Source organism: Panicum virgatum, chromosome 6N (assembly GCF_016808335.1).
Source record: "Panicum virgatum strain AP13 chromosome 6N, P.virgatum_v5, whole genome shotgun sequence".
NCBI classification, from domain to species: Eukaryota; Viridiplantae; Streptophyta; class Magnoliopsida; order Poales; family Poaceae; genus Panicum; species Panicum virgatum.
In genome coordinates, this window is record NC_053150.1 from 36,083,248 (window position 1) to 36,092,566 (window position 9,319).

Below are 9,319 nucleotides of genomic sequence, written 5' to 3' on the forward strand. Positions count from 1 at the left end.
AACAATGCTCCAAGTTCTGGTCGTCGCTGTCCTCCTGCTTCCTCTTGGTGCCGTCTACGTGTTTGGGCTGTACATCTCCATCGGCATCTCGGTGTGGCGTCTAGTGCAGCGGGATTACGGCGCGGCGGACGGGGATCCACTACTATAGAAAAGCTCATTTGTCCCGGTTGGAAAACTTCTGTTATCCCGGTTTCCCAACTGAGAACGTCCGTTGTCCCGGGTCTGGCAACCGGGACAAAAAGCACCATTTTGTCCAACCGGGACAAAAGGTGCTGCCAGCGCCACGTACCTGGCGCACCCTTTTGTCCCGATTGGTTACCAACCGGAACAAAAGGTCCATTTTTTTCTATTCCTCTTTTCTCAATTGTTTTTCTATTTTGATTATACTTTTACATTTCAATTAAACTTATGTATTGGAATTCAGTGTGTAAGATCTCCACTAATATATATAGTTACTTATATAATATTTGTCCTAGATAGTTTCCATATATAAACATATATATATATATACACATATATATTATTGGAGGGCTTAAATATATAATACATACATACTCATAAATAGAAATATAATACATACACACACATATATATTTACATAGGTATATTCGTTCTTAATTATATATATATACACGTATATTATCATATTTGCTGCGATTGTCAATATTAGATAGTCCATCATAGTAGAATTCGCCTTTTGGATCGAGGACTTGCTCAACAATAAATCCGGACAATTGTTCTTGAATCGCCATAATCTTTTCCTCCGTTATGAGTTTATCGCGCATCTCCTCGACCTATGGAAAAAGGGGATAATTAATTTCGACTAACTAAAATATGAGTTCAAATATTAACAAGTTTTTTACTTATTTCCTCCTCCCAATCTGTCCAGGCCCTTGGAGGACCTACCAGACCATGGAAGTTCTCGCATACATAGTATGCGCATAAATTAGTGCCTTGTTTCTGCCTCATACACTTTAAGAGAGAAGAAATTATCAGGTATTTACATGAATATATAATAAAACTAATGAATCGTGCAACGAATCATCCAAGTGCGTACCGCAAAATCTGTCTTAATCTTCAATTCCTTGTCAAATTTGCCTGGATGATTTTTAGCGAATTGTTTCCAAATCCTGTGCATGATTAGAACAATTATAGTCAAGTAACAAAATGATTTAAATTATCGGTCATCGACGGAGTAGTGGTAGAATTACTTTTTCATCATGTTAAGAAGATTTTCGTATTGTTCTGGATTTCTCCTCAATGAGTCCATAACCACGAGTAGGCTCTTCTTGGGAATTATGACAATTAGGACCCAGTGTTCACTGCAAGATTATATGGAGGCAGTTCTTTGTAGTTAAGGTTTAAACAATTCGATTACAGAATAGAAAGAGTTAGACGGAAGGAATCACTCACGCAAAGTTGTAAGGAAACAATATCATTTGCTTGTTGTGATGAACGCTTATGTACTTGAACAAGTTTTGGAATAGCTCATCGGAAGTGTCGCGTAGAATCCTCCAATTACAAGTAATTGGGTCGATGAAGCCGAGGTGAGAGTATCCCTTTCTCCTGCAAGTTTGTATCTCCATTCTACATGATACCGAATAAATCAAGGGATCAGCATGTTGAGATCATGCAAAACAATACGTAAGGAGAGTAAAATACTTACAGAACCCACAAGCCGACCATAGAGATATCGAGGTCCTCCTGATGGAATAGTTGGTAAATTTCTTTCCAGTTTATCCATATAATGCCCCCCTAAAGAAATCGTCATCTTTAATCTTTGCGCCCTGCATGAAGATGCAATCGGCCATCGCACGCATGTAGAGCTGGTGCAGCTTATACATTTGCGTTGGAAGCACGGACACTACTTCGGGGGGTACAAGAGATTTGCCCAGCTCATACGTCCATTTGACGACCACATCGGCATTTGGAATATCTTCTCCCCCTGCAATCTGAGCCGCCGTCAGGTTTGATTCTTTCAAAAATGTAACAAAGTCTTGTTGTTGTGTCGTCTGTCCCACTACAAGAGGCTCTATTGATTGTTTCTTTTGGGCTCCGAGCTGTGGAACGTCGGACGATGATGACTTTGATTGTCTCTTCTTTTTCTCAGTAGTTTTGATAATTGTGCATTCGTAGTCTGAAGGGGGATCTCTCGGAATGAATTTTCTCTTATTTGCTTCGCACATTCCCTTAAAAAATTTCAAATCTACCGGATTTATCACTTTCTCGAGCTCCGGCTTCGGCTTCGGCTTGAAGTGCTCTTTAACTCTTTCTTGAGTTATCCGATCGCATTCTTCAAGGCTCATGTCCCAGGGTTTAATAGGAGCCTCCTTGGTTTTCTTCTTCTTTTCCTTCTTCTTTGGAGGCTCCTTAGCCGGTGCAGCTACCTTCTTTGTCGGCGGCTGTTTCTACTTCTTTGCCGGCGGCGGAGGGGGTGACCATGGAGGCGACAGTGACGCTTGAGTGTTCATCGGCGCATGAGATGATGGTGATTGAGAATGTGCCGGTGAACCTTGCTGAGACAGTGCTGCTCTTGGGGGGTTTTGTGGAGATGATGGCCTTGGAGAGGCATGCTGAGATGCCAGTCTTGGTGTTCGATCATCCGACTTTAGGACAATGTAGCGCTTATCCCATAGGCTTCTGCTAATGTCCTCTCCTCATCGCCTCCAGGAATATCAAGCTCGAGCGTCTCCCAACCCTGGCACACCTGCTCCACACCAACTCTTGTATATCCTGCCGGAATTTGCTGCCCGTGGTACACGTCACCTGGTTGGGTTGGTATGGCGGTACCGTACGCAACAGTGAACATTAAGTTCTTAATGGTAGTCTGCAGGTCACAAGGTATCCGCTGGGTGATCTCATCCACTGGAAATCGCTGTGGCGCCGTCGCTTCAACTGCGACCTGGATCCCTGTTGGCTCGACGGCGACGTCTGTGGAAGTGCAGCTGCTTTTCCGCTGAGACATATAATCGGCTGCGACATTAGGCTCTGGAGGCACCGTTTGCGCTTGCTATTGCTGGCTCATTGCTATGGCCACTTGGCGTTGAACCTCTTCCTCCAGTCTTTGATCGTGTGACATGAGTCATTCCTCTAGCCTTCGCAAGTGCTCCCGCTCATCATTCTTTCTTCTTTGCTGGCTTCTATATGATTCAATGTAATCCCTGAACCCATACTTCCACGGAACCACACCTTTGCCTCTTGTGTGGCCCGGATGCTCTGGATTCCCAAGGGCGTAAGTCAGCTCGTCCCTCTCTCTATCCGGCTGGAATGTTCCCTCGGCCGCTGCTTGTATGGCCTCCTGTAGTCTCTAGGCTGCTAGCTGAATCTTTGGCCCATAGATGCAGTCCCCAGTCAATGGGTCCAAGCTTCCCCCGTGACCATAAAACCAGGTCCTTGACCTTTTAGGCCAGTTCATGGTCGCAGGTTGGATGCCTCTGTCAAGCAGATCCTGCTCCATCTTCTCCCATTTGGGTATTGCAAGCTTGTAGCCTCCTTGGCCTAGAGTGTGATGGTACACTTTCTTCGAGGCATTGTCTTTGGCCTTCTGCACCTTCTGAAGCCCAAGCTCTGAAGACTTGTATTCCACAAATGCATCCCAGTGACCCCTGAGCTTTTCGAGCTCGCCGGTAAATACGGGTGTGGTCCCGGTCTTGATATATTTCTTCGTCAAAATTTTCTTGAATGATTGCAGCTGTTCGGCCATCTTACTCAGGGTCCAGCGCTTGCATATCTCTTCGGATTTAGCTGGAACCGTGAAGTTTTTCTTAAGCTCCCGCCAGCACCATTCTTTTTCTCTTTCGGGTACCGCATCCCATTCCTCGCTTGGATTGGAAGCTTTCCAGAGCCTGAAGCTGATCGGGGTGTGGTCCCTGACAATACATCCGGATTGTCTTATGAATTTTTTGGCGGCAGCTTCTGGAGCGATCGGTTCGCCATCTGGACCAACTTCCGTTATAATGAACCACCCTTCCAATTTTTTTGTCGGGCCTCGCTTCGTCTTTTTCTGCTGCGACGATGATCCAGACGGCTATAAAAAACATTCATAGTATTCATATAGATTCAGATGAAAATATGATTTTCACTACAAATAAGTATAGTTGTGATATGTACATTAGAACTTTATTCACCGGCAACGTCATCCTGAATAGATGGTGGCTCAATTCCATCATCGGACATATTCAAATATATGTAGGTATTGCTGCCATCATCAGCTTGTTCAGGGACATCTCCTTGACCTTCGGCAATCATATTCAACAGGAACTGTTCGTCTTCCGCGTCTGTGTGTCGTGGGTCCATTGTAACTAAAATATGAATACAAATAAAACCCTGAAAACAATTCTCTAAATAATCCACATATTTAGATCGGTAACGATCGGAAACTATCGGAAACGATTCGGTCGGTATCGGTAACGATCGGAAACTATCGAAAACGATTCGGTCGGTATCGGTACCGATCGGAAACTATCGGAAACGATTCGGTCGGGATCGGTAACGATCGAAAACTATCGGAAACGATTGTGTGTTAGCGCGAGTTTGCGAGCTCGAGAAGTAATATAAATGACATAATTAAATAATAAATACATGATACATTAAAGTATTTGAATGACATAATTAAAGAATAAATACATGATAAATTGAACTCTTTGAATGACATAAAAAATAATAAATACATGATAAATTAAAGTCTTTGAATGACATAATTAAATAATGAATACATCATAATAGAAATTCTCTCTAATTCCATATTTCCTTCTCTATTTCTCTCTAAATTCTCTGTAATAATATATCCATAATTTGTCGCTAATAATATATCCAAAATTGAATTCTAATAATATATCCAAAATTGAATTCTAATAATATTTCCATAATTGAATTCTAATAATATATCTATAAATCAATTCTACTTAACATATAATAAATAAAAATTTGCAACTATTTTTCATGATTTTTCATGATTCTACGATTTTTCCAACTATTTTCTAACTATTTTCTACAAACACCTATCTATTTCCATCTATTTCTAACATAATAAAAAAAAGCTAATGTCTGCACATAGTAGTGCTGACGTCAGCAAAGGGCTTACGTCCATGGGCGCCGGCCGGCGTCGGCGGTAGTGCATCGGGTCGGTGAGCTGAGGCGGCGGCCGAGGGGTGCAGCACGCCGGCGGTCGAGGTCGCGGCGGCACGGCGGCGGTCGAGGGCGGGGGGCGGCACGGCGGGCATCGAGGTCGGGGCCGGCGAGCTCGGGCCGGCAGCGGTGGAGGTCGCTCGAGGCGGGGTGCCGGCACGGGGGCAGGCGACGTTGGGGCCGGCGGCGGGTGGAGGTCGAGGGCGGGGTCTGGGACAACGGCGCGGGGCCGGTGAGCTCGGGCGGCGCGTGCGGGTGGAGGGCGAGGTCGGGGCCGGCACGGGGGCAATGGTCGGCGATGACGGCGCTCGGGGACGACGGCGCGGTGGGGCGGCAAAGCTCGAGCGGCGTGTCCTCTAGCAGCAGTGGACGGCGGCGCTCGGGGACGACGACGATGGCGAGAAGGAGGCGTCGGATTGAGCAGCGGGACGACGGCGCGCCAGCGGAAATCAAGAAAATTGTGAAGTGATTGGGGAACAGGGGGAGGGGAAGAATGAGAGTTATATGGGGGGCTTTCGTCCCGGGTGGAGCCACGACCCGGGACAAAAGGCCCTTTTGTCCCGAGTGGTGGCTCCACCCGGGACAAAAGATGTTTTTGGGTGGGCTGGGAAAATTCCCAGTCCGCGGCCCACCTTTAGTCCCGGGTGGATCTACCACCCGGGACAAAAGGGGCCCGTTTTCCCTCATTCCCGCCAAATCTTATGTTTGTTTTTGTTTCTTTTTACTTCTCTTTTAAAATAGGCTTTCATTTGTTAATTCAGTTAATAAAATTATGATTCCAAAAATTATGGAACAAAATTTCTTATCTCTATATAAACTTGATACACGCAACAAAAATAATTAATTTTCATTCAAGTGATTGGGTCAACGAAATATCTAACTTTTTTGAAATCATATTTGTTATTTTGACCATGCAAAAATATATTAGGTGAACAAATTTTTTCAAACGGTTGCTTTTCGACAGAAAGTGGATTCTATCACGATATTAATGTTTAAAAAGTGAATTTTACATAAAATTAAGCAATTTCATGATATTAATGATTAGTGTGTGAGTGTGAGAGATAGTGTGTGTTAGTGAGATTGTGTGTGTTAGTGAGAGAGTATAGTGTGTTAATGTGAATGTAATTTCATGAAATAAATAAAATTAGTTGAGTAATCCATTATTGAATGAAAATTATAATTGAGTCTGGTAATTAAGTGAAAAATATAAAAAATAATATATATATATATAACACATAAAGTATAATTGTACAGTACATATATAATAAAAGTATTCGAATTGCGATTACTTTTTTATACAATAATATAAAATAATTCAAGTACGTGAAGGATTAGTGGTAACTGACTTTCTCTTCACAAATGTCCCTTGATTATGATCACGGCGCAAGTATGGAGCATCATCATTGGCTAGCAGGATGCATGGATCAGCATTTACTTCGAAAGGTGGAATGGCAACAAAATTATTATATTCTTTTGACAAGTCTGTCTTGTCCTCCACTCCAACGATGTTTCTCTTTCCTGATAGAACTATGTGTCGCTTAGGCTCATCCTTTTGCTTGTTTATCCCCTTCTTTGGCTTGCTGGACATGTCCATAATGTAGAAAACCTGAGCGACATCCTGGGCTAGGACAAATGGCTCGTCTCTATACCCAAGATTGTTGAGATCAACTATTGTCATCCCATACTTATCTTTTGTTACCCCTCCTCCAGATAGCTTAACCCATTGGCAACAAAATAGAGGCACCTTGAAATTGGGACTGTAATCCAGCTCACATATCTCTTCAGCTCCCATATCTCTTCAATGTAGCCATAATATATGTCCTTTTTTTTATTATTGTTCGTGGCATCCATACGAACACCGCTGTTTTGGTTGGTACTCTTTTTATCTTGGGCTATCGTATAAAATATGTTTCCATTTATCTCGTACCCTTGGTATGTTAAGATATTCCAAGATGGTCCGCTAGCCAATAAGAACAGTTGTTCACTTATATCCATATTATGCATTAGGTGCTTCCGCAACCAGCTGCAGAAAGTGTTCATGTACTCATGTGTAATCTATGCCTCAGACTTTTCCGGGAATTTGGAGAGCAGAATTTTCTTATGTTCCTCGATATATGGGTCAACCAAGGATGATTGTTGAAGAACCGTATAATGCGCTTTCTTGAATGAGAAATCATCTGTGCAGACATAAGATTTCTTTCCTAATGTACCCTTTCCAGTTAGTCTCCCCTCATATCGCGATTCAGGGACTCCAATCGGTTTAAGGTCATCAATAAAGTCGACACAAAAGTCAATGACCTCCTCAGTTCTGTAGGCACTGGCGATGCTTCCTTCTGGACGAGCTCGATTACGAACACATTTCTTGAGTACCCACATGAACCTTTTGAATGGGAACATGTTGTGTAGAAATACTGGTCCAAGGATATCAATCTCTTTCACAAGGTGCGCTAGAAGATGTGTCATAATGTTGAAGAAAGATGGTGGAAATATCAGCTCAAAGCCAACAAGACATTGCACCACATCGTTTTGCAGCTTTATCAAATTCTCCGGGTCAATTATCTTCTGAGAAACTGCGTTGAGGAAGGCACATAGCTTCACGATGGTTAACCGGACGTTATCAGGCAGAATCCTCCGCAGCACAACCGGAAGAAGTTCGGTCATAAGCACATGGCAGTCATGGGACTTGAGATTTGTAAATTTCTTCTCTGCCAAATTTAAGATTCCTTTTATATTGGATGAGTATCCAGATGGAACTTTTATACTGCTCAAACAGTCAAACATGGTTTCTTTCTCTTCCTTGCTAAGAGTATAGCTGGCAGGACTTAAGTATTGTCGTCCATTATCTCACTGTTGTGGATGTAAGGCATCTCGTTCTTCCATACGTTGCAATTCTTGACGTGCTTCTACTGTATCTTTTGTCTTTCCGTACACTACCAAGAATGCTATCAGGTTGACGCAAAAATTCTTCGTGAGGTGCATCACATCAATTGCATGACGAACATCTAAGACTTCCCAATATGGTAGCTCCCAAAATATAGATTTCTTCTTCCACATGAGCGTCATTCCGTTTTCGTTCGGAACAGGTTGGCTACCAGATCCCTTTCCAAAAATAACTTCTAGGTCTTTTACCATGTTGAAGACGTCTTTACCACTACGGTGCATCGATTTTGTTCGGTGGTCCGCTTGGCCTTTGAAATGCTTGTCCTTCTTTCGTACCGCATGCCTGATGGGAAGAAACCGACGATGACCCATGTATACAACCTTCTTACAGTGAGTCAACAATATATTATCGGTATCATCTAAACAGTGTGTGCATGCTTTGTATCCCTTGTTCGAACGTCCTGACAAGTTACTAAGAGCAGGCCAGTCATTGATCGTTACGAACAGCAATGCTCGTAGGTTGAAGTTTTCCTATTTGTATTCTTCTCACATCCGTACACCTTCATCGCCTCAGAGCAATAAGAGTTCTTCGACCAATGGTCTTAGGTACACATCAATGTCATTTCTGGGCTGCTTTGGATCCGGGATAAGCACTGACATCATGATGAACTTTCGTTTCATGCAGAGCCATGGTGGAAGATTGTACATACAAAGAGTCACAGGCCAAGTGCTATGACCACTGCTCATCTCACCAAAAGGATTCATGCCATCCGTACTCAAACCGAACCTTATGTTTCTCGCATCCAATTCAAATTCAGGGTACGTTCTATCTATTTTTCTCCACTACAACCCATCAGCGGGGTGTCTCAACATCGAGTCTTTCTTGCGTTCCTCTTTGTGCCATCACATCAACTTAGCATTATCTTTATTTCTAAACAGACGCTTCAAACGTGGTATTATAGGCGAATACCACATGACCTTCGCAGTAACTCTCTTCCGGGGAGGCTCCCCCTCGACATCTCCAGGATCATCTTTTCTAATCTTGTAACGCAATGCACTGCATACGGGACATGCATCCAAATTCTCGTACTCGCCTCGGTAGAGGATGCAGTCGTTGGGGCATGCATATATCTTTTGCACTTCCAATCCTAAAGGGCAAACAAGTTGTTTGGCTTCATACATTGTGGTAGGCAATTCGTTGTCCTTAGGAAGCATTTTTTTAATAAGTTTGAGTAATCCACCAAATCCCTTGTCAGATACACCATTTGTCGCCTTCCATTGCAGCAACTCCAAGGTGGTGCCAAGTTTTTTC